The sequence below is a fragment of the Crocodylus siamensis genome, chromosome 12 (assembly GCF_052110815.1).
Source record: "Crocodylus siamensis isolate JL-2025a chromosome 12, ASM5211081v1, whole genome shotgun sequence".
Taxonomy (NCBI): domain Eukaryota; kingdom Metazoa; phylum Chordata; order Crocodylia; family Crocodylidae; genus Crocodylus; species Crocodylus siamensis.
The window spans coordinates 31,697,874-31,723,338 of record NC_143406.1 but is presented as its reverse complement, the minus strand read 5'-3'; the positions used below and the strand labels follow the sequence as shown (position 1 = coordinate 31,723,338).

General features: G+C 42.2%; 1 long non-coding RNA gene across 9 annotated transcripts in view; it reads left to right on the top strand.

The window, feature by feature from the left end:
* LOC149854868 (uncharacterized) overlaps nt 1-25,465 on the top strand; it is a 76,813-nt gene that overhangs the window by 27,773 nt on the left and 23,575 nt on the right. For 7 of the 9 annotated variants that reach the window (XR_016438694.1, XR_016438692.1, XR_016438691.1 and 4 more), the window contains one exon: nt 233-12,974. The exons of the other annotated variants lie outside the window; for them this stretch is intronic. This is a non-coding gene — a long non-coding RNA (uncharacterized LOC149854868). Of the gene's footprint in view, nt 1-232; nt 12,975-25,465 lie in introns of those variants that run through there. 9 annotated transcript variants of the gene reach the window in all.

Below are 25,465 nucleotides of genomic sequence, written 5' to 3'. Positions count from 1 at the left end.
TTTATTGAAATCCAAATCTTGATCATTTTATGATCCTTGAACTTCTGCCCACCACGTAAGGGGAATGTTTGCCAGTAGACAGAGCCCCAATTCTTGCTGTTGATAGTAATTCATTACGCACAAGGACCCATAAGTAGTTGAAAACAGCATGCCAGTGTTAATCAAGCTAACTAGACAGATGCTAAGAGCAGTATTGTCTTCCAATTCTCAAAATATATCTTATGTATTTCAGACTAGTGCCTTGATCCTGCATTGCAATGCACAAACAGACTCTTGACTTCAGCAGGGTTCTGACTGGGAAGAAGCAATCTGTCTAAGAACTACGTGAAGTGGAAGAAAGGAATAATACACAGATATACTTTTAGCATCACGATTATGCTACATAAATGAGAAATTTACGTTGGTATAATGTGGATGGCGTTTTACAAACATGTAACTATTATAGATCCTTGCCCCAAGAACCATAAAAAACAACCAAATACTGCTCCAATTGAAGTGAAAATTGAGCTTGACTTTGTATGAGAGCAGAACACATTCTAATATCTATACACTAGTATATATCTACCCAGCAGTGCATTGTACATTATTAATTGTGCTAATTAATATAAGTGGACGACTGCAAAAACTGCAGGTTATACAGCTTCCAAGCGCTCAGAGAGCTTGTGTCCACAGCACAGTACTCTGAGACATAACACAGCTAGGCATGCCTATACACGTGGTCCGACGTGTTCTAATTAGAACGTGTCGGAGCACACTCAATTAATTGAGTCTGCTTCAAATTCTAAGTAGAGTGCGCTAGCACTGCCACAGGATCACATGCAAAAATGGTTGCTGGGGTGCTTTAACTAATGCTCATCGATTGAACTTTAGTTAAAGCGTTCCATGGCCATTTTTAAATGCAGGGGGTCTTAATACACATGACACTGAGGTGCTTTTCAGGAACCACTCGAATTAAAATGCATCTCCCACACCCGACCACATGTACAGGCACCCAAGGTTAGGCAGCAGACAATACATTATGTGGACAGGATGCAAGGATTGGAGAAGAGAAGCAAGTATAACAAAAAATGGGCAGGTTCATGAAGCCTGATACTTCATGACATTTGCCCGTTACACAGCACTACAGTGAATGTAGTTCTAATTCTGTACTTCATATCCAGGAAAAAAATTCCATTGCAACCACTAGGAATTTTCTGATTAAAAACTATGAGATTAGGTCTTGGAGTAAGATACCATAAAGCGTTTGGAGATCAGAAGACAACCACATATACTGAGCAACTAGGCAAAACAGTGAGAATCAAGCTTAGTCTGTTCTTACTTTGCTACAATCAATTGGTTTGGTATTGTTTGAACATAATACTAATGGTCTTAAAAGGATTTTTTTCCTCTGGCTTTTTAAAAAGGAAACAAACTAGCATGTATACAACAAATCTGAAGCGTTACCGTCTAAAAACTGACAACATACATAAAAATAATACTAAATTATAACAATAAATATTAAATAATAAACGTAATTATGAAAGAAGGCAGACTACTGTGACATGCTCAGTAGTGTTCCTCAGGGTAACATCTGATTAGACTCTAAAACAAATTAGGCATCTGCTTAGAGTTTTTTATTATATTTTGAATTAATGTACTGCGTATGACCCAACAGTTGGAACATCAGAAGTTTGCCACTTAATCATAGGACACCAAACAGAAATACAAACTTCCTTGTTCTACCCACATATCACTGAAAAAGAAAATACTATTGTATTCTTTTGTAACAGACTAAAACGCGGTTGTGTTCCTAATGTAAGACAAGAGTTTTGGACCATTACTCTGGGATAAGGATTTTCTTTTTGTTTTGTATATCTACAGTTCATTGTACTATGGAGTTCTAGTCAATTACTACAATATCTAAGTGCTACAATAATATGGATAATAAGTCACAAATAATACTTTGAGTACTGCTGTCCTTTTCTTTGTGTCAGAGTACTGTTTGTACTCTAGGCAGTAGCTATTGAATACACATCTTTAGCATTAGAAGTAATAAAAAAAAAAGAATCATTACTGTTGACTGAATCCTGGAGAGAAAACCATATAAGTAAAAAATAAAACAGTAAACCAGAGTCCCTTTAGCATGCAGGCCATTTGCCAGCTGCTTTTCACAGGAACGTTCATTTCTGTTGTTTTCTTCAAATGTAGAAAGAAGATAAACATTTTCTTGTTGCAAGTTAACAAACACTACCATACATGACAGATTGATAAGCACTATCCAGAGTTGTATTCGGAGCTTCTTAAGTCATTTGAAAAAAATTGGAAATGCACTAAAGAGTTTTCATCTGAAACTGAAAAATTAGTAGTAGTTGGTCAGTGCTCTATGTCCTACAGAACAGTGTTTTCTTCTGTTAGTACCTGGAGCTTTTGCTGCTGTAGCCATCTCTGTCTGTAGGGAATTGCTCAAGAGCTCTGCCAGCTACATGCAAGGTGTTTACACTAGCATTTACTCTAGAGTAACCCACAGTGGGCAGGTGTGCTCCTGCCCCAAAAGCCCCACACCAGCCCCCTGCAGCAACCAGGAGGAGCTCTAGGCTGGGGCTGAGAGATTGCTCCCAGCCTCTGGGAGCTGCCTGCCAGGAGCCTGGCCTCTGTCAGGAGTGTGGGTGGTGAAAATACCCTCCTGCCCTGGCAGCAGGGAGCTCCCAACCCCTGCTCTGTGATTGCAGAACAGGGGCTGGGAGTACCCTGCTGCTGGGGCAGGGGAACATTGTCCCCACCTAGGAAGCAGGAAGCTCCTGGGGGCAGGGAGCAATTTCCTGCTCCCGGCTGACTCGGAGCACATTGGCTCCCAGTTGGCCACCTACATTTGCCATACTGCACAGTAATTACTCCTGAGTAAATCTGCTGCTTATATTTACAGGTAGCACATTTACTTGCAATTAGAGCAAATTACTGCACAGTAAGCATCTGCAAGTGTAGTTGGTGATGCTTACTGCACAGTAGTTTCCTCTAATCTTGAGTAAAGCATCTCATGTAGACATGCACGAAGAATACACCATTATGAGGTAGTAATCCATGTTTTCTAGAAATCTAAATATAGGGGACTGCTATAACCAAGCAACTCTACTGCACCAAGTGGGATTACTAGAGTATGAAAAAAACGGAATTTAACCCAGTGGCTTTCTTTAGATTAAAAATATTCAGTTCATGCAGTACCCTGGACCTCTGCACTTTAAGTGGAAAGGGTTTGGGTTGTGGGGGCTTGGGAGGTTAAAAGAAGGGATAGTATAGATAGGAACTCAGCAAGTTTCTCCTGAACTCCGCTATATAAAGCACCTTGATTCTTACCTGAATTTTTGGTAGACAAATGTCAACACAAAAATACATTGATACTTCAACTCATAAGTCTATATTAGAACTCATATTTCCAAGGGTAAATGCTATTAAAGTGCTGCCACATACACCTCAAATATAGTTTATATTTTCTCAGTGACATACACCAATAAAATATGATTAGGGACATATAGATAATGCATGGTAGTGTGGTATAAAGATTTTATTGGCAAGAACCTGGAATGACTGTATTAATTACCAGTTGGGAAGTCACAAGTGAGCTAGGAAAAATACTTGCATGCAACTCCCAATAAAGCCCTTTATACTATGCCTTCTGTAATTTCTTTTTCAACATATTTTATAGAGAACCTACTTTGGAAATGTTTGAAGAGTTTTAAAAGAAAAAAATATGTGCGATTTTAAATATTTTCTTGCTTATAAAAACAGATTCTCTAAGCAAAGTGCAAGCATTTATGGTTTTAGAGAAATATTACTACTATATGTACAGAAGATAATCAGTGTTTTAGGAAACTGAAATTGTGTGGCAATCTATGACTGCCATGGCTTTCTAAAGAAATACAGATGAGTTATGTTTATGCTCCATCTTGTGATATGGCGTGAAAGGGGAAAAAAAATCAGTAAGGATGGAGAGCAATGTGGGATTTAGCAAGAAGTGATCCACAACCAAGGCTAATATTTTTAGGTTATTTGTAAAGAATTTCATGACACTCGTAAGTCTGGGTTAGGCCTGGCCATTCTCTTTGAATGTGGTTGCTTGGCACTGGAGAATATGGATACCCTTGGCTATTTGTATGAGAATTGTTTCCTGTGTCTAGGTTTCCCACTGAAATTATATAAGGGAATACTCAGCAAATCTTTCAAGACTTTCTCTTTATTTAGTGCAAAGCCACAGGAGAAGAAACATGCACAGGATGTTTATTAAAAAGAATGAGAAAGTGTTGCTCTTCCAAATGAATGTTCGTGAGGGCTATAACACAAATTGGATGACTTGGTTGCAGGAACCAGTCTCCTGGAAAGGAAGCAGCAAAATCTAGTATTGGCTCTAGGCATTCAGAAGCACAGAATACCTTTTAGCGGCTAGAGGGAAGTTGTTTATTGACAGCTGGATATCCTGAACAGCCAAGCAAAATGTTGTAGTAGCAATACAAAACATTTCTCATGTTAACAGTTTGCCTTGTACTTGTGATATTTTTACAACTGCATTTCACTAAATACATAGTAACTTGTGCCATCTCTGGTAATCCAGAACGTTAAAGGCTGTTCAGAAAAATAGGTCTTGACCCTGCAAAGAACCGTATGTGGGTGAGCCCTTGCAGAGCACCAGTGAAGTAAAGGATGCTGCCTCCTGGCACAGGAGTTCATGCATGTCCAGGGTGCGGCCTTTATAGGAAAGCACACTGTCATGTCTTGAATATGATATGGGAAACAGGTAGTTCATCTGGAGAAGTGAGGTCTAGACATTTTATACCAAGCTAACTCTTCTATGAGCCAATACCTTTTTATTCCTCTGAGAGACAAGAAGTCACACAAGATACCCATCCCATATCTGAAGTATCTATCATTTTACTAAAGACCATTATTCCTCTTGCTTTCTTATAATCAGTGCAGAGGAGCTACAGTATGTAACTACTGCACGTAAACTACAGCATAAAGAAAGACAGTTTTTAATGGAAAAAATTTCCTTAGCATTTCTTGCTCTAGATCAGAAAAACCTATGGAAGCCTGCAGCATGAATAATAACTTGTGAGAATGCAGGAAAAAAATAGGAAATGTGCCAATTTAGCTGACCTTGGGCGCATCTACATGAAATGCTACATGAAATGCTCATTGCTGCAGTAGTGTTGCCAGGCACTAACCGTGCAGCAATGGTACTGCACAGGAGTAATGAGCTATTGCACAGTAGCACTGGGAGAAAAATGTGCTACAATGGTACCGCACAGTAACACTAGTTACTGTGCAATCATTTAGTACTTGCATAGTAGGTAATACTAAAGTACTAAATGACTCCACAGTAACAACTGTGCAGTCCACCGCATGTGTAGATGTAGCATTTGAGCCTGAAGGGGCAACACTCTACTCCAATAATAAACTGCTTTCAGCCTAGTGCCAACAGTTTTGCAGCAGGTACTTCAAGGGATAAATCTATCACATACAGTGAGCACAGACAGCCTGACTACTTAGCATTTCTTTTATGAGGTCTAAGAATGTTTTTCTTTGGTTTAATCAAAAATACAAATGGTTGAAGAGAGTTAATAAATCATTTGTTCTTTAGTTAGCATCTTCTACTTTAAATAGCACAGTCTAACAAGAACTTTATCTGACATGCTTTGATAGATTTATTGTGTGGATAAATATATTATCAAATATCTCGAAGGTCACTGACACAGAGCCTTAGAAAGTGTCATTGGCCTGTTCAAAGGAGGTTCTGAGAGAGATCCTTTTCAGAGATCACTTTATTTTAATGTCATCTCCCAAAACAAGTAGAGATGACATGAGGTTTGGAACATCCTCCATAAATCAGGGAAGGTTGTTTACATGTCAGATTAGGTTTCAAGGTGCCTTATTCGAGGACAGTGAAAACAAGACCTAGATCCTTTCTGATGCGGGATTGTTTGCTTTATAACAGGGCTGTCCAGCTGGCAGCCAGTGGACTGCATGCAGCCTGTGAGAGATTAAATTGCAGCCCCCACAGGCTTTCACCTGGCCAACACTTCCCTTTATCAGTCCAACTGCAGCAGCAGCTGGAGATGCTGGGCTCCCCTTCTGTTCACCAGCTGCCACTTCCTGCCCTAATTCCAGGGGTAAGGCAGTGCAACAGAGCACCAAGAACTTAGGGGGGTCCAGGCTATGCAGCAGGGAGGGGATCATGTGCCTGCAGGGTAGCCTTGGCAGGCTGTCCATGACAGAGTGTTGCAGAGGGAGAGGGAAGAGGAATCATGCCTGCATGCCCACATGGTGTAGTGGCTGGGGGGGGGCTGTCTGGTGTAGCAATGTGGAGGAGGTGCTATGTGGGCATTCAGAGCAGTGGGGGGTAGCATCCACATGTGGTATGTCCCTTTTACCATGAAGCCCCTGGGGGCTTTGAAGTTGAACAGCCCTGCTTCCTAATATCACACTGGGTGAGTGTAATACAGACAAGAAAGCATCAGATGCTCATTTGGTGAAAATCAGGACCGTTCCCCTGATTTAACAAAGCTCTATCAGTTTACATCCACTGAACGTTTGACACAGATTGGCTCAGATTCTAAAAGATTTTAAAGTCAAACCATATTTGTTCTGGAAGAGATGTACCGTGTGGGGATGTATCATACAGTGAAAACCACTTAAGAGCTGTCTTAAGAACTTATCAGGAAACTATTGTGGATGTAGCAGAAGGAGAATACAGCGCTACATCAGATCTGCTACTCATGCTGTCAAATTGTAAGACAGCTGCCAAAGTGTGACTAGTAAAGACTGAATATTTGTTGAGCTAGACAGGCTATTAGACAAAAGTCTATTGAGACACGCTCCTCTCTGGACCTAAATTTTTAAGTTAAGTTCTAAGCCTTTCTATACCGAGTGTTGCTAAATACAGTAGCAACACAACAGTTCAAAAATTATTTTTAAACAACTAGATAGTATCTTTAGTCTTGATTGTGTTCAATATTAATATTTCACTTAGTGGTAGAAGCTGGGAATGATTTTCATGCTTTTTCATATTGTTTGTTTCATTTTAATTTAGAAAAGCTGTACATTTTTTCAAGGTTTTTCAGGCTCTTGCCTAATTTACATTTTGCTGTATGATTCAAAGTGGTGGAAAAGGCACCAAATCTGTGTCAACGTATTTTATATATACTTTGCACTGGTATAGATGAGCACAGAAAGGGGAGGTGATTGCCTCTGTGGCCCCAAATTCTGCGGGAATTATAGATTACCGTTACAGGTAATATTTTAAAATTCAAGAAATAATTTACAGGTTTTAAAACATTTAAATATTTAAATAGGAAAAAAAATACTGTTTTTCTTAGAAACATTTAAAAATAAGAACTTTGCTGTCATAAGTAGTCCTGCTGTGGTCAAGTGCACAGTAGGCTTCTTCATTTATTTAGTGTTTTTTCCATCAAGTAACAGGTGAGAAAAGACATTTACCAATACGAAACAGCCATTACAAAATTGACAAATTCTTTATGATGATATATGTCCTGTTCTGATGTCATGTTTATGATTTCATAGCATGTGGCATTGTATTGATAATGAAGTTAAACATGCTTACCAGAAATTAGATCTGTCACGAAGAGTTATAGTTACATACCCTCACATACTCATCAGATATCAACAGAACAGTCTCTACAAGAAGAATTAACTTGGCATTTTCAACACATCTGCCACTAATGATATTTTACAAAACATTTCAAAATTCCATACTCAAATTCCCAAGAAAAGCAGTCCTGTCGATTTGCCAGGAATGGTGGGAGAGAGAGAGAGAGTGTGTGTGTGTGGATATGTGAAGAAGCAAACAATCTTGTGGATTCATAAATCTTCATGAATTCAGGAAGAATTAATGAGCAGCTTAGAAACTAGCAATGTTTAGGATGAGCACTGTTTCATTTCTAAATCTGCTGAGAATTTCCAGCGTTCTCCAAGCATGAAAAATATCCACATAGGTTATTCCCAAGAGGTCATTACATCTGCAGTGTTTATAGGTATCTAACTATGTCAGCAGCCATGTTTATATTTGTCAGGTTGATAATACCCCGAAACATATTATAATATAACTGTGGTTAGTCAAGATCTGATTCTCCACAACTGAAGTCTACAGAAGTTTTGCTGCTAAACTCAGTGGGAGCAGATTTGAAAATTAATTGTTCAAAACCAACATCTGACTGCATGTTTCTTGTTAGTAGACCCATTATACTTGAAAAATCTCTCTTTAATGTCAAACAGCAGCAGTTGTGATGTGCAAAGGAGGCTTCAGCAGTAGCCTCTTGAGATTTAGAAGAAAAGGTTGGCAGCAGTTCTCTATGAAGGCCCCCCTGCTTTGGAACCTACTCCCCTCAGTCTGAAATAACTGGGCCGGCTGATCTTCAGGGCACATTTCATGGGGTGCACCTACATGTGTGCATTACAGTGCAGACTGTTGCACAGAAAAGTATCAACATCTAATCATGCATGGCAGTTAGGCCAGTGTAGACTATTTTACTGCACTGTGGGATACTGCCCTGTCAGAGACAAATACTATCTGAAGGCACAGTAACTTACTGCACTTAAATGCACAGATGATGATGGGGCTGGCTGGGCTCCATATGCTGTGCATGACTACACTCTACAGCTAACTGCTCCAGAGATTTTTTGTTCCTGGGAATACATTTAATTAACATGCCCAAAAGCAAAAAATTCTGGAGCAATAAGCCCCAGAGTTTATTCATGTAGACTCATTGCATGTGTAGCCACACCCACAGAGTATCTATTTACTTTGGCTTTTTCAGGCCAGTACTGAATGTGAGAAGACTTCATCAGTGTAACCCTTTTGCATGCTATGTTTTGCTCTTCCTATAAATCCATGGTGCTTATACTTGCTTCAATATGTGTTATATTTGGCCCGTGCCACATAGACCCAAATAGTGGGAGTAATTCTGTAACGTAGTATCCTTCTGAAAAGCAATTATTTTATTGTATTGGGAGTTGACAGTTCTCTAAATTTACTTTTGGCTACACTGATAAGAGGCATCTTCAAAGGCATTAAAGCCTTCATTAAAAAGGTGCTGATCAGTCCTACTTACAGTTTCATTAACTCTACTCCAAATATTATTTGGCAATCAATATTTAAACATTAATTTTACCAGACTGGCATGATTATGCATGAGATTTACTTAAATAATTCACCTGCTGATGGCCACACTCTAGATAGTGTGGCTAGAATACAGTCTTTATTATTGCAGTAATGAGACCCCAACACACAAGGAAATAGTAGCAAGGAGAGACATCTTATCCCACATACATGCAAGCAAGTGCAGCATCAGAATAATTTTGAAATTAAAATATGACCTGATCTGATCATAAAAATGTGTCCTGGGAAGACTGAGTCCTTTTCTGTAACTTGAATATAAAAGATTTTTTATGAGAATTTTTGTAAATATATTACTTCCCCATAAAAATATTTGGAGTGTTTTGTTAATCCTAGTAAAGAAGTAAATGGAATGCAACAAAGAAAAGAATTCATGTGATAAAGTTGTTCCACTAAGGGAAAAGTCCTATAGAATTTAAGAGAGAGAACTGTGTATTTTCTATAAAATCTATATATACTTTTACAGGGTGATCAGTTAGTTCTGTTGGGTTTATTAAAGTCAATAGGAGCTTTATCTAGTAGTTAGGGTATAATACTACATTTTAAATGAATCATTAATAAAGATGAAACTACATGGCTCAATTTGTCATTATGTAAAATTATATGGTTATTTGATCCATGCTCAGTTTTAAAATGTTGCAGATTGATGTATACATGATATGCTGATCATTAAAAATTCCAGAAAGAAAAATAAAAGAGGAGGAAAATGATTTCCACTTGCATTAAGATCTTGCATCTGGCTACTTGTTCAAAGTAGAGAGATGGAGCTAAATTTAAATACTTTTAGTTGGAAGACTCCATCCTCCTGGATTTTCCAAAAGACTAAATTAAATAGTAACTTAAAGTATTAATATATTCCAAAACATAGGCAATGTAACACTTTGGACTTAATTCTGCACCAGTACAATCATTGAGAATTTAAAGAGCAAGAGCTGGCTAATGTACACATTTCTCTAGCTTGCTTTAAATATAAAGTGATTTTGTTTTAGTAGTACAGGCATAACAGTTCCTGTGGATTCTCTTTTCCAGAATAAGGGTGACCACATGGGGAGTTATGCATGTATAAATCTAATGATATAATTGTACCAGTGTAATTATGCCCATTCATTTCCACGTGTAAAGAATCCTTTTCTCGGAAACAAAGACTGTGGTAATCTTGCTGCATATGTATGAACTAATGTTTCCACTGGAGATGTATTTTTACTAAAACCCCAAGCAGATCTGAACAACCTTAAACTTTGCCAAGCTTTAAATAGAAATCTGAGTCCAGATCCTAATTCTCTAAGTGGCTTTTTTGTTTACAATGAAAGGTACCAATATGTTAGATCTGAACATTACTGAAAGACAAGGTTATTTAGACTGCATGGCTTAAGCCACATCTCCCTTTTTAAAATCCTCTTATCTTATTCTTTAGAAGGATCGTGTGGCTCGACTTTCCTTAGTAACAGTGAATATCTGTTTTTTTGCTTTAATCTTTGTGCCATAGGCTTGCTTCCTTCCTTCCTTCGAGTGTTTGCCTCAAGCTCTTTGAGAAATCTGTGTTTTACCTTAAAATCACCTAACGGCTGACTTTCATTTAGACCTTCCATATAAAAATCTAACACCACACAAAACAGCCCAGGTTTCCTTTTTGTAAAAAAAAAACAACTGGAAACTCAGGCCACATTCACAAACACTGCAGCACACCTGGGTTAATTTGTGGTTTCAGGTTGGCACAATAAGAGGTCAGCATTGACAACAGGAGACTGTGTGGAACTCAGAGCTTTTCACTGAATTTCATATGAAATCTGGGGTGTCATTGAACTTGAGGGCCGGGTACAGACATTATACTTTTACAAGTATAAGTGATCAGAAGCCGGTCTATACCCATAACAGAACAGAAGTTTGGCACACAAAACTGGTCTATATGCATAGCAGAACAGAAGCTCGGCACACACAGGCATAAAAAAGGCAGAACCTGATCTAAGATTTATCCTCCCCTCCACCAAAGGGCAAATGTGTGTTCTGTTCTGCCCCTAGGGCCTGGGCCCACCGGCACACAGCCAGCCCAGGGTCAGGGAGCTCAGGCACACAGCCCTGCCTCAGCTCTCACTGTGCCTGCACACGTACTGCAGGCATGGCTCCTTGCGCGGGCACAGAGCAAACAGCTCTTGAGATCCTCCACCTCCCTCCCTCCCTGCCCGGCTGGCTGGGAAGCCCGATTGTCCTGGCTGTGCACCACCCTACCTCTAGGCACAGCCAGTAGAATCACAAGGACAAATTACTGACATGCACTTCCATTAATGAACTGAAAAAAAGGACTTTTTGCAGTCTATTCTTCATTCAGAAATGGACAAGTGACAAAGGACAGTCCAGTATAAAACAGGACTGATAGCCACCCTAGTTCAAAGTGAAGAAAATGTCTGTATTAACCCTTTTGAAGCATAATTGCTTAGTGATACGTAAACTCTTACGCTGCCCCTAAATCAAAAATCCTAGAATCTAGAATCAATCTCATTAATACCTAGTGATTAAACATAATGTGCTATGTAAATGTTGCGTTTGATAAGAAATGGTGGTGTCTGTCCCAGAGGAAGACCTCTGTGAAACAGCTAGACTTTGGTGGCTGTATTAACACACATGAGTAAACAGGACTGATGACCTTCCAGAATATTACTAGAGGCAAGCTTTGTATTTATGTACTCTGGAACACTTCAGTCCTTTCTGACAAAACGAGGATAGTACAAATTAATAGCAATATGGTTGTTTTTTGTTTTTTTTATAAGTGCCTTTGCTGCATCAAGAGTTCCTTTTCTAATATGGATGGGCCCTGCATGAACACAAGGAGGATCAGAGCATTGTAAGAAAAGTCATGAGGAGCTTATGTCCCTATACACTGTGCATTGTAGGAGAGTGCTGTGCAAGCGAGAAAGAGATGCTTGGTCCATTATGAAATGTTTGCCTGGGTGCAATACAGAACATTTCGTGATCATGATACAGCTACTTTTGTGTTACTGCAATATTGTGAGTGGATGAATCTGAATTCCTTGGTATAGTGTCAGAGAAACAGATTTTGGATATGTGATCAGAATAGCAGCGCATTCTGAAATGGCAAGAAGAATCAACAAAATATCCAGTGACTTTAAAATATTGTGCTTTGCATTGACTGGTAACATGTTTAAGCACTATTCACATTATACAGACACCATTCTACACCATTCTTTTGGCATTGTAATAATAAAATTATAGGTTTTTAAATATATTTTGCACTCCCTCTAGATCTCCATTAAAAATACAGCCATTGCACTTTGCTCCCAACAGTCTTGTTGATAAAGGTTAAACTTTTCACAGGATGTTGTTACTATCAATGTTGTGGTGATGACCAGGAGAAAGGTGCTGCTTGACTACAGTTCATAGTATAAAAGGGACAAGTTTAATCAAGATGCTTTAAACATTAACATAAGTGAATCCAGTCAGTCCAGGATAAAAACTCCCCACATAGTTACTGTTTGTTATTGATCAGCTAAAAAAAGTCAGTGGGGAATTTACTATTTGGATTAAAGTTATCTGGCAAAACCTTTGTCAGCTAGATATATTTGATAAACATTTATCAACGGAACATATTTAAAAATATATTCATACACACACACTCTCTCTCTCTCTGACTGAACTCCCTGGCCGCATGCATATATACATGGACATTTGGTTCCCCAGGGACAACTAGCAGTGGCGCACCTTGTGCCGCTGCTAGTTTTCCCTGGGAAATGCCTTTGCCACGTGCACTTTGGCGCACGGCAGGTTACCCCAGGTGGGGTAGGGGAGGCTGGGGCCAGCATTGGGCCTTACCTGGGGTCCTGTGGGCCCCCCTGGGCTGGTGCAGAGCCTGCCCAGCAGCTGGAACGTGGCTGTGGCTGGCCAAGTGCCAGTTTTGAGCAGCTCACACTGCCCCCACGTGTATCACTCCACTTTTTATTTTCTGTGGGGGGTTTTGATCCCTGAATATCCAGGGGTAAAAAAACAAACAACCCCTTTGCTGGTCCCTCGCATTTCAGAGAACAACTGAACAGACATGTCTGCAGCACCACATACCACATGGCCACGCTCATCTAGACACAGCCCTTAACTCCTTTTTCATAACCCACTCAGCTTAGTGTAAAAATCTTCATTAAGTGTTTCTGTGCAGTTTTCCTTTGTTTGTGCCAAAATTCTACCAAGTTAGACTGCATATTATCAGAGCATGGCATCCAGTGCCAACAAAAAAAAAAGATTAATACAAACAAGGAGCTAAGACCCAGATCGATAAAGGTGTTTAGCTGCATGAAGATGAAGCTATGTGTTTAGTGAGAGTCACACTCTCATATGAATCAGGCTCTTAACCTGCCTTGGCACTTTTGCAAATTTCCCTGAACTGCTATTTATATCTTTAAGGCAGCTAAATACTTTTATAAATCTGATCCTAAATGTCCTGAGTAGCAGAATGTAGCATTCGAAGATACTCATAATTTTAAAGTATACATCCCTTAGATCTTAAATAAAAGCAAATTTTGGTGGTTTAATTTCAGAATCTGATCCTAAAACTGAATCAAATGAAGACTGCCTCATTAATAAGGACCCTGGCTGAGCTAGCAGAGTTTATGCATGCTAGGACTGAAATACATTAGCTAAAATACGTAGGTGAAGCCTGCATAGCACCAACCCATAGTACATTGGGCTACAGCCAGTACTGTTAATCCCTCATTTTCATAAACACCACATGAAAACAATAATTTAAAAAAGATATCACTTAGCATAGCTGAAATAAGATCATGACAGGATCAATGGCTATTATTTTAAAAACAAAATCAGCATAACTTTTCTCACATCTATTTAACAGAAGGATATCTCTATACTGTGGAAATGGTGTTATTTTTAAGTTATCAATCTGACTGTGACTAGCATGTCACAGCTGTGCCAATTAGCAGTCACAGTGTTAAGGATCTGTCCATGTTTCTGCAATTAATTTTGTTTTCAAGCAGGTTTGATTTTAGCTATAAATGAAGTCTGTCATAGGCTGAACCAGGGTATAAAGGGCTCAAAGGCTCAATTCTGCCTCATTTATATCCATGTAAAACTAGGCATCATTAACCCCTTTTCTGAGAAAATTACATACATTTAAAAACAGAAGAGATTTCTCCTAATGGATGTACACTACAAATGAGGTTCTGAACTCAGACTTTTTTACTCACATAATCGATTAAACATCTTAATTTTTTTAAAAGATTCAGCAAATGAATATCTTAAACTATTACAGTTCTAAGACTGATGTTCGCCAGTCCTGGTTTTCAGTAGGCCTGTGTGAAATGGCTAGTATTTGCTTTGGATTTGGATTTGGCCGTGTGACAGGTATACCCCTTTGGGGTCTGTCCACTGGTGACCCCGCCCACCTGTTATGGGCCAACCACCCACCTTCTTGCCTGCCACACATTGTTAATTGATTAATTAAAAGATGTTAATTAAGCGGGAGGCTGCCCATTTATTGCCCCGATACAAGGGGGTGCTATCTGCGGCTCCTTTCCTCCCCTACACTGAAGCCCAAGCCTCGTAGATGATACTCACATCATTTAGTTTGGGCCTTACTATACTCTGGCCCCCTTGCCCTGCCTGGGCTCTCCATGGCCCTGCCTTACTGGGCGCCTCACTGGGTGTTCATCAATGCTGCCCCCCTCTCTGGGGCTTCTCGCTGCCCCCTCCCCTGGGGCTGGGGTTTCCACGCTGCCATGGCTCTCCTATGAGGCCTCCTCTAACTCCTATAGCCTCACCCAAACCTCCGGTTCTAAACACAAAACAAGCCTCTGGGCTATAACATAAAACCTAAGCTGCCCGGCTAAACATCATTCAATCCCTACCAGGGAATTCTCCACCCCATAACAGCAATCAGGAGCTGCTCATGCAGTCAGGCTTCTTCCCCTCTGTTTGCTCCAGCAGAGCTCCTTCTCCCTTGGCTGCTAGCGGGGAACTGCCAACCTGACCCCAGCCGTGGGGTTTAAATGTGAACCAGGCCCTGCCCCTTCTGGTCAGCTGACTGCTGACAGGTGTGGGTCACCAGCCTACTCTGGTAGCTTTGGCAACCAGCAGCTGGGGCTCCTCACTCACTGCTAGGGCTCTCCTCTCGCAGCTTCCCCTCTTTAAAAGGAGCAGGGTGCCTAAGTGCTCTGCGACAGGCTGATTTGGAGACAGTGATCTGATTCGGTGTGTCATGGGGCAGGGACCCAGGAGCAGCTGTGATCTCTCTTGGCGCCCCTACCATGCCAAGTTGCCTGTCTGGCACCCTCGTTCTTGCCCGCCATGACTTTGATGGTTCTGTAATATTAATGGGAGGCTTGGGCCCTTGGACCCGGTGCACTTGCCCTTCTGGTCCTCGCCCTAATACGAATAGATCCTGGTGCCCCAACCCTATGGGTGTCGCATGGCTCCTTCCACCCCAATACCATGCCCCAAGTCTCTCAGTTGTTCTGGACGTTATCTCATCTATGCTCTTTCCTCGCTGGGCCTCTCTGAGGCCTCTGACTGTATGCTCGCCCTCACCAGGCTCCTTACTCCCGTACTTGCCCTCCCCAGGCTCTCTAATCTTGTGCCTGTCCTCACCGGGCTCTAGCTGGTGTATGCGCCCTCTCCTGGGGCCTCTCTGTATATGTGCCCTCTCCCGGGGCTCCTCTCTGCGTACACGCCCTGCGCTCGCCCTCTCCCGGGGCTCCTCTCTGCGTATGCGCCCCGCGCTCGCCCTCTCCCGGGGCTCCTCTCCGTGTATGCGCCCCGCGCTCGCCCTCTCCGTGTATGCGCCCCGCGCTCGCCCTCTCCCGGGGCTCCTCTCTGCGTATGCGCCCCACGCTCGCCCTCTCCCGGGGCTCCTCTCTGCGTATGCGCCCCGCGCTCGCCCTCTCCCGGGGCTCCTCTCTGCGTATGCGCCCCGCGCTCGCCCTCTCCAGGCTCCTGCTCATGTGCTCGCCCTCTCCGGGCTCCTGCTCACGCTAGCTGGTATACGCGCCCTCTCCGGGCTCCTACTCGCGCTTCTCGTGCTCCCCGCCCGCACTCGGGCCTATGCTCATGCTTCTCGCGCTCCCTGCCCACACTGGGGCCTTCTTGCAATGGGGCTCAGGCAGCCTCAGCCTTACCTGACCTCCAGACCCCTTCCTCAGGTCCCACGCCCACTCGGGTCCCACGCCCACTGGGCTCGTCCTGATAATCGCCCACACTGGGGCCGGGACACCCCAAAACGCATCACCCTCAGCAGCGCCAGGAACCCCCCCCCTACTGCTGGGGAGCTCCCCTGAGGCCTCCTCCAACCCCTACAGCCTCACCCAGTCCTCCGGTGTTACACAAACAACCAAACCAAAACACAAAGCCATGAGCCAACCAGCTGTAATGCAAAAGAAGCCTCCTGGCTATAACATGAATTCTGCGCCACCCTGGCTGTCCATCATACCTCCCTGTCAGGGTTCTCTTCACCCCATACCAACATGCAGCCACTCAGGCGGTCAGGCTGCACTGCACTGCGCTGCGCTGCGCTGCGCTGCGCTGCGCTGCGCTGCGCTGCGCTGCGCTGCCCTGCCCTGCCCTGCCCTGCCCTGCCCTGCCCTGCCCTGCCCTATGGCAGAGCTCCTGCTGCTCAGGCTGCCAGAGGGGAACTGACTTCTGGCCTCAGCCTGACTGCTTATAAGGGCCAGGCCCTGCCCCCTTCTGGTCATTTGACCAAATTGGTAGTCCCAGCAACCCTTACCTGTGCTGCCCTGAAGATTGGCAGCTGGGCCCTTATTACCATTACCAGTAGCAAGCACCCTAGTGCTCTGCTACACGGTGATTTGAATCACTGTCCTGAATCAATTTGGCCGAATCTGATTTGGAGATTTGGCTGCTGCTGAATCTCTGAATCTCCAAATCAGCCAGGCTTACCCCACCCCAGCCTGGCAAAGGCTGTCCCACCCGCCCCAGCTACCACCACTTGTTTAAAAAAAAGCTCCAACTTAGCAGGTGCTGCTGGGTGAGGGGTGATCCCCACTGGTCCCCGCTGCCCCACACTGTGTGGAAGGCTCTGTATGAGCCCCCAGCCCCCACCCCTGTCCCAGCCCCCCACATGGCTGCCCTGCCTGCCATGGCTCCGGCCCTTTAAGGAACCCCCCCCGAAATCCCCCCATACTCGCTGCTTTTGCCAGTGGGGGGGTTGGAGCACTCCCTAATGCCCCATGCTACATGGGGGGGGCTCTGCATGAGCCCCCCAAAGCCCCAAGGCAGCTGCAGAAGCAGAGAGTCCCAGGGCTTTTCTCCATTTTTTTTCCTTAAAGGGCCAGAGTTGGCCCAGGCAGGGCAGCTGGGGGGGGGGCTGGGGGAGTGAGGGGGGTTAGGGGGGATCATGCAGGGCCCCTCATGCAGTGTGGGGCAATAGGGGGCAGTGGAGATCACCCCCTGCCTGGCAGCACCCAGGGAACACCGAGGCTTTTCTTTAAAGGACCAGGAGTTGAGGTGGGTGGGGCAGCCATGGGTGGGCTGGGGGAGTGGGTGGGGGTTGGGGGTGGCTGGGGGAGCAGGCAGGGCCTGGGGGCTGGCAGGGATTCCCGCATGGTCCCCTTCCCCGCCCTCTACTTACCAACTCCGAGTCCGGCTCCAGCTCCCTGCTGCAGCCACCAGGGACTTCCCAAATCATCAAAGCTCTCTGAATCTTTTCCGAAGATCCAGAGAACTTTGAATCAATTTGGACCTTTTAATTCGTCCCCGATTCAGTTCGGATTCAGAGATTCTGCCACCAAATCAGGCGGAATCTCCTCTGAATCGAATCACCACCCGAAGCTTCACACAACCCTAGTTTTCAGCCCACTTGAAAATAGACCCGATGTTTGGTTCCCAAAAAGTGGACAGCAAAGTGTGATGAAATGAAAGGTGTAAAGTAATACTGCAATATATTTCCTGTTTGTGGAAATTTAATTCAGAGTGACGTAGTTTTGTTTGTTTTTGCTAAACCCCAAATCACATGGTTGTGTAATACCAAGACTTTTATAGCACATCTGCAAAGGAATTAGTAAGGCAAGTAGCCAAGGGATCAAATTTATCTTTAGTGTCTTCATTAACTTCAGTGGCTGATTTTCATTAAAAAGTTCTCCCTTAACATCAGATTTTGTCTTCATTTTGGAGAGTTGTATCACTTGGTTTAGTTAAACTGTATGCAGTTTGTCTGCATAGGGCAGGATAAGGCTTCAGATCATTTTGCATCCTTTTTTCACATGTGCAGTCATCCTTAAGTCAATGGGGGCTGCTTTGGTAAAGAGTAAAAGTAGTGGTAACTTGTAACAAAGAGAAAACACAATCTCTCTCAACCTCACTTTTGTAAAATAAGCCACTAAAGGTGGTAAGATGAAAAGAAAGAAAGAAAAAAAACAACAGGCAAATGTGGTGTGAGCTCTACAGGGAATGTTATTCACCTTAAACTAGGTTTACAGTAGGAAAACTTCAGTGACTTAAACCGAGATATTCCTGATTCATTCTCTGACAGAACAGTCTGGGTTAGATCCTATTTCACTTTACACACCCAAATAGCACTTGTCCAGGCACGTAAGTATCATTTTTGGCACTCACACACAATTTGCAATCCTATTCTGGGTGCAGTGTGGTCACATTTGAAAATAGGGATTTTGCTGACCAAAGGTACATTACTGAAACTATAGATGGGTGTGTGTTGCAATTATACACTTGGAATCTTATACCCTCTGATACCACTAACTTTTGAGTGTTGCTCATAACAGTAAACATGCTTAGATGTATTTTGTATTTTTGGTCTGTTGGTATGCAGATATCCATAAATATTAAATTGTGTATTAATTTTACCTTCCTTCTAATAATAACTAGTTTTCCTTAAGGAGAGAGGTGTGCATTTCACCCCCAAACCTAACCTCCCTTTAAATTCATATTAGACAGCTGGTTCTTATTACAGCTTGCTGGAAGGAGGTTCTTTCCTATCAGTCCTGCCATAACCCAATATTTTTTAAATGGAACTTAGTCTCATGTTATACAGATTCTTTTATGGAGGCCATCCAGATCACAGCAGGGGTTTAAATGATCTTGGTTTCTAAAGAAAGACAAAACAACTATTTTCCTGCTTTGTGTGTTTCTGTGATAGAATCCAGTGACTTGTTTTATGACTGTTTTTTCACCTGGTGTTTGAAACACTTTACTTACATCTTGTGCTTTTCACTATGTATTTTAATTTTGTGAACTTGCATTCGTTGATTCCCATCACCACTGGGCACTTTACCACATGCAGAGCTGTCTTTTTTCTATAAAGAGAAAGGTTTTTTGTTTTTTCAGTTAACACTCCAGAATGTAAAACTTAGATTTTATTAGCAAATTGTGGAAGCAGGATTCCAAATATTTTAATTTTCAGTATATAAGTATATTGTTCTTTCCTCTTTGGACTGTGCCCCTGATCTTGCAAGTGGAACTGCAAAGGCAGACTCCCTGAACTCACAGTTGGGTAGGACTTTGTATATATGCAACATGTTACGAGACTGGTGTTTTATTTTTGGTTGGGGGTGGGCAGGGAAGGAGTAAAACTCAGATGATAGAAATATATTTTATCTTATGTTTAACAACATTTGTTTGAGCAAAATATTTAGAATTTTATCATTATCTTTGCTTTGATAATTGCTTTCTTAAAAGTGAAAACATTATAGAAAGACAAATTACTTAAAATGATGTAAATACATTTAGATAAGTTAATCTCTATAAACATGTGCATCTTGTATGTGAGTATTAGGTGTGCACCTTGGGTAAAAACTGTGAGAAACATTGGTCAGGCATTTCTCCAACACCATCTGACTTTCATACATAATTTCAAGACAGGTTATTTAATCCTATTAAATACAGGGGCCCAATCTTGCCTTGGGCTGAAAGCCCCTCTATTTCTATAGGAATTGAGTGTACCTAGTTAATTAGTAAGGGGCCAATAATTAATAATAGGGAACTGGAGGAATGAGAGAAAAAAGTGGTAGCAAATACATTCATACTTATATAAATGATATAGCAAAGGAAGAATGTACAGTAAGGTTGCTACACTTCCCTGATGTTTAGTGCTGGGGTGCTATTTCTAGCACAGAGTATTCAAAGGTGCACCAAAGTAGCTAAAAAGTGCTAAGTGAATTTATTAACTTGCATGGCAAATCTAGGAAACTGCTCCTTTTCTGGAATATTTGGCATAACTATCAACATTGGTAACATAGGTCATGTGATTTTATAAATGATAACTTGTTAATTTAAAATTAAAATGGCAAATCCTTTCTACCTCTGATTATAAACCAGATAACTGGCATATTGTATGTGTTCATTCCATGTGCTTTCCCAGGGTGAGGGGAAATATCCTTGTTTGCCTGTTGCCTCAGCTGATATAGCACTATTCAATACACTATCAACTTGCAACCAGAAAAGCAGTATGAAAACAGACCTTTCCTTCGTATCTTTTTATGTTTTACAGTAGATATCAAGAATACTTTCTCCCCCAGAAGAAAGATAACTAGGAGAGAATTCAGGATAAGCAGGAGCATGCCTATACTTACTCATTTCCCCAGTTTAATTTCTCTAGCATGTTGCCCACTGTGACAAGCTTTCCTGAAGAAAGCAGAAAGAACACCCTCTCCCAAAGGATAAGAGATTGGACAGATTTCATCTAATGGTGTCAGCTCTTTATGGATTGCAGGCTAAAGGGAAAATAAAGTTAGTCACAACCTACTCTGTCTCAATCAGAAAAAACATTGTAGTTTAAGACCATTTCAACATTAAGAAACACTAAAACAATTATCCTTCTCTTTTGCAATTTGACAGTTTGCAAGACTGAATTGCGCTGGCAAAATTGCATAAGGAGTATTATCCAGTGCTTGCTTGCGCTTGGGTTTGCCCCTTCTGGGTTTGCCTAACCAATGCTTGTTTGAATGCTAACTTTCACACAGAAAGAAACAACAACTACTGTGGACTGGCTCCTTACGAATTTATAGTGCTCATCACTGTTGTAGCTGAGCAACTTGAATATTCATATCTTTAATTGTAAAAGTCAGTAAATTTTAAAAAGCAGTATAAAGGCTGTGCTAGAGAAAAGATTCAGTTTGGGTGGCTCTTCCTTTAACCTAGAATAGCTAACATATACTGCTGCTGCTCCCATTGCTTCCCTCAGAGCACAGCCCTGAACCAGAAATAGCAATAAAATGATTTACAGTACACCCTTTCATTTTTTGATATTTCTATGGTGATTGCAAAAGAAGCCAAGTAGGGCTGGTACGGTTTTTGTTAAGTGGATATCTGTCCCACAAATGACTTAAATTAAGGCCACAGTAATTTTGAATTTCCTATCAGATAAAAATAACTTATTGCATTGTTTTAAATCAGCAACTTACAAGTGAATATTTGTATGGGCACTTGTACACATGGCGGGGGTTTAATCTTCAAGGTTTTATTCCAGGCGGGGGTTTAGCCTCCAAGGTTTTATTTTTAATTGAAACCCACCATTTCAATTTTTCTGCCATGTTACGGCAAGGGGCCCAATCCTTTTTGTTTGTTTTTGTTGCAGCTGGAGCCTGCCCGCGGCTAAGGGCGAGCTGCCAGCAGGCCAAGCGGTCCCTGAGCTGCAGGGGACCCTGGTCCTCCCCCCACACCTGGAGATGGCACCCCCAGGGGCTGCCCAGGTAGGCTGCTAGTGGCCTGGGTGCTGCCCCAGCTTGAAGGCAGCTCTTGGCCTGATCCCACGGTTCCTTGAGCCCACCCAGGAAGCAGCACCCGGCAGGCAGGCTCAGGGAACAGTTGGGTTGGGTCAGGTGCTGCCTCTGATCTGAGGCTTTACCCAGCCCACTAGCAGCCCTCCCAGGCAGCCCAGGGGGACACCACCGCTGCCATGGAGGGAAGGACCAGGGGCCCCTGCAGCTCAGGGGCCAGTTGGCCTGCTGGCAGCTCACCCCCTAGCCATGGGAGAGGTGAGCAGGCTCCACCTTAAAAATATTTAAAAAAGGATCAGGCCCCTCACGACTTTTGCCATCAGCAGGCACCTGCAGTCAGCAGGATGCCTGGGGCATGCAGGAATGGGTTGCCTTGTCCCTGGGCCAGCGTGAGAAGGTGACAGGAGGGTGACTGGGTTTGCTGGCAGCCGGAGAAGGTGGCAGGGACAGTGCAAAGGGCACTGGAAGCCTGGACAGGCTGCTAGCTGGCTGGGTGCTATCCCAGCTTGGAGGCACATGATCTAATGCTACCCCAAGCCTGCTTGGGCTTCCAGCACCCCATATACCATCCATGCTGCCATCTCCAGCCACCAGCACACCTAGCTGCCCTCCTGCTGCCTTCCTGTGCTGCCCAGGGGAAAGCCAGCCCATTCCCATGTGGCCGCAGGCATCCTGCTGGCCACAGGAGCTTGCTGAAGGCAGAAGTGGCAAGGGGCCTGATACTTGTTTTCTGCGGAGACTGCCCACCTCTCCTGCAGCCGGGGCTGAGCTGACAGCTGCATCATTGCAATTTGCAATATTGCAAACTAAACTACATCTGAATGTAGTATAATTTGCAATGATGCAAACTCATCTAAAACCTCCAAAACTGGCGCATGTGTAATATGTGAGGCCACTAAACCATACAAATGACATTTTTGTCATGTGTACATCGTGACAACCGTCATGTGAACAAGCACCTCAAGGTTGCATCCTGTGCCCTCTAAATTGAAACAGTGGGTTTTATTTTTCCATCACTGTGTACACATCATCACTCATAAATCTCATGATATGCTCAGTGCGCTACTCACGGTAAATTACTGCAGGGGGCGATGCATAACAGTCCACCCCACTGATCTCTTTGTATTAATTTACAGCAGGGAGTGGCTATAGCTCACAGCATGCTGATATGTGCAGATGACCGAAAGTGGTGCAGTTTCATTACTTTAAATGATTTAATTAAGTATCATTACTTTCATTAATTTTACACATATTTTTACACTTTTTAAAATGTTTTACCAATATTTTTAAATTTTGTATTCTTATTTTTATTGTTTTCATTCCTATCTTTATTTTTATTCTTATGTTTTATTTTCCTATTTCTATGTCAAGTAAACTTTATTTTGTGTATACATCCACTTCTTTTTTTCTTTCACTCAAACAACCACCCCTACAAACAGGGCACTGAAATTCTCCTATTGCTTATAATATGCACACAAATCTGCACCTTGTGACTTTCTTATACATCTCTTCCCACACATATTGGAGTGTTGTGGTGCGCTAACTGGAACTCCAGTAATGTGTTCCCTGCATTATCTCACAGGGGGTCCCAGTCCCAAGAGGATGACTGCACTCACATTCCTACACATTGATTTACTTATTCAGCCCAAGCTGTATTGCCTGTAATGATCATAACTTTTGGGATCCCCCCACCATGAGCCTAATCTAAACCCATTGAAATCAAAGGGAAGCTCAATCACAGTGAAAGGGCCTAGCCCTATGTGCTCTTCTATTGATATTATACATTCTTTTTCCATTTCAAGATTTTGTTGTTTCAACAAATATTTCAGTAGTTGTGGTTTAGGAGTGAGGATAAGTGAATCATATGTCATATTTCCTCACATACCCTAAATAAAACATTTCCCCACAAGCCCCTAAATAAAACATGCACCTTGTTTTGGGAAGGAAGAATGAAGGAAAAAATGAATACCCAGGAACAGAGTCTATTTGTCAGTGTCATTTACTCCCTCCAGAAGTGATAGGGTTACAATTTGAGCTGTGAAACTTGCCAGAAGAGAAAAAATAATCCAAGTAGTAGACTCCACCCCTCCTCCATGCAAGGGAAGGAAAGGTCATCGGATGAGCTTGAGTTTAACGCCCCCTCCTCCCCGGCATTTTTCAGGGCAGGGATGGTGATACACATGACGCTGGAGGCTGCTGGAGCACATTACTTTCCACACTTCGGCAGACTCGAGTCTGCTTCGATGCAGGTTAATCGAGTCTGCATCAGAGATGCTTCAGCAGATCAATCAAGTCTGCTCCGATGCATTGGAATTCCGGCTCCCTGCACATGTATAGGAGCCCATCTTTCTGCCCCCTATGTCCCCATGTCTCTGTCAACTTTCTTGCTTAAAACACAAGTCCCAATTTGAGATGGCTAATTTCTGGAGAAAGGGCATGTGATATGTGAATACTGTAATGTTTGAATTCTGCCTCAGATTTGGTACTTATTCACTGAAATTGCAAAGTAGCTGGGGCCTTTTATACATTTTTTTATTTGGCAGGAGGTAAATAGTGCAATAATAATTCATTTAATCATAAAAAATATTCAAGCTGATTGTTGGGTAATAGGTATTTCACATTAATGTTAGACATACATGAGAATAATGAGTCATTAATTATACTTAACTGTAAGTGAACCAATAACACACAGATCAAGACTCCTTAGGCAAACAAGAATAGTAATCCAAAAAGCTTAATTTATTACTTTATTTTATATTATGCTTTTAAAAACCTCATGCTCGATTTAACACACAATTAATGAACAAAATATAGAATGGAAAGTATATACATTAAAGTGAAATTTGGAATAAGAATTGGAGTAGTTGGCCAATGTTTGTGAAATTATCTATTTATCTAGCTATCTAAAATGCTCCTCTTTTTCATTTTATATATGAAATATTCATTTAATTATTAGTCAGGAAATAGGACTAATTCAAACCAGAAAGCTTTCACTTCAGGGCTGCAATTGACTTTTTAACAGTGTTTTTTAATAGGTTTAATCTCCAGATATTATTTTTTTGGCTCTTCTATTATAATATCTCTCTAATACACTGTAGATAGGGATGGGACTGTAAGAACTAATAGTCTTTTCTGTGTTTCTCTCTTTTCTGTTTATCATGCATGCGATTCCTCAGTATTTGATAGTCAAACTTACTAAACAATGTTTAGCAATCCTGTTAACAAGAGGAGATGTTCCAAAGCCCAAATGGGAGTTACACTGCCTTACTCGTCACACTGCCTTACATAATACTTTAGCAATAGCAGTTTTTCCTTTTTTGTCTTTGAACATCTACCCATGAGGAACATAGTCATATTGTACAAAACAGAAAGGACTACTACTATATTTGCTAACACACACCATGCACCTTTCCCCCCAGAATCAGCACCCCTAAACTGGGGTGTTTATGGAAACTGGGAAAGATTTCTCGTCACTGGAAACCTGGAGACACTGTGCATGCCATACAGCTGCCAAGATGGCAGAGTCCTGTGTTAACTCTCTTATAGGCATAGCTGTTGGCTGTGCACTGTACATTTTGCCTGCCAGCAAGTGAGCTGCTGGTAG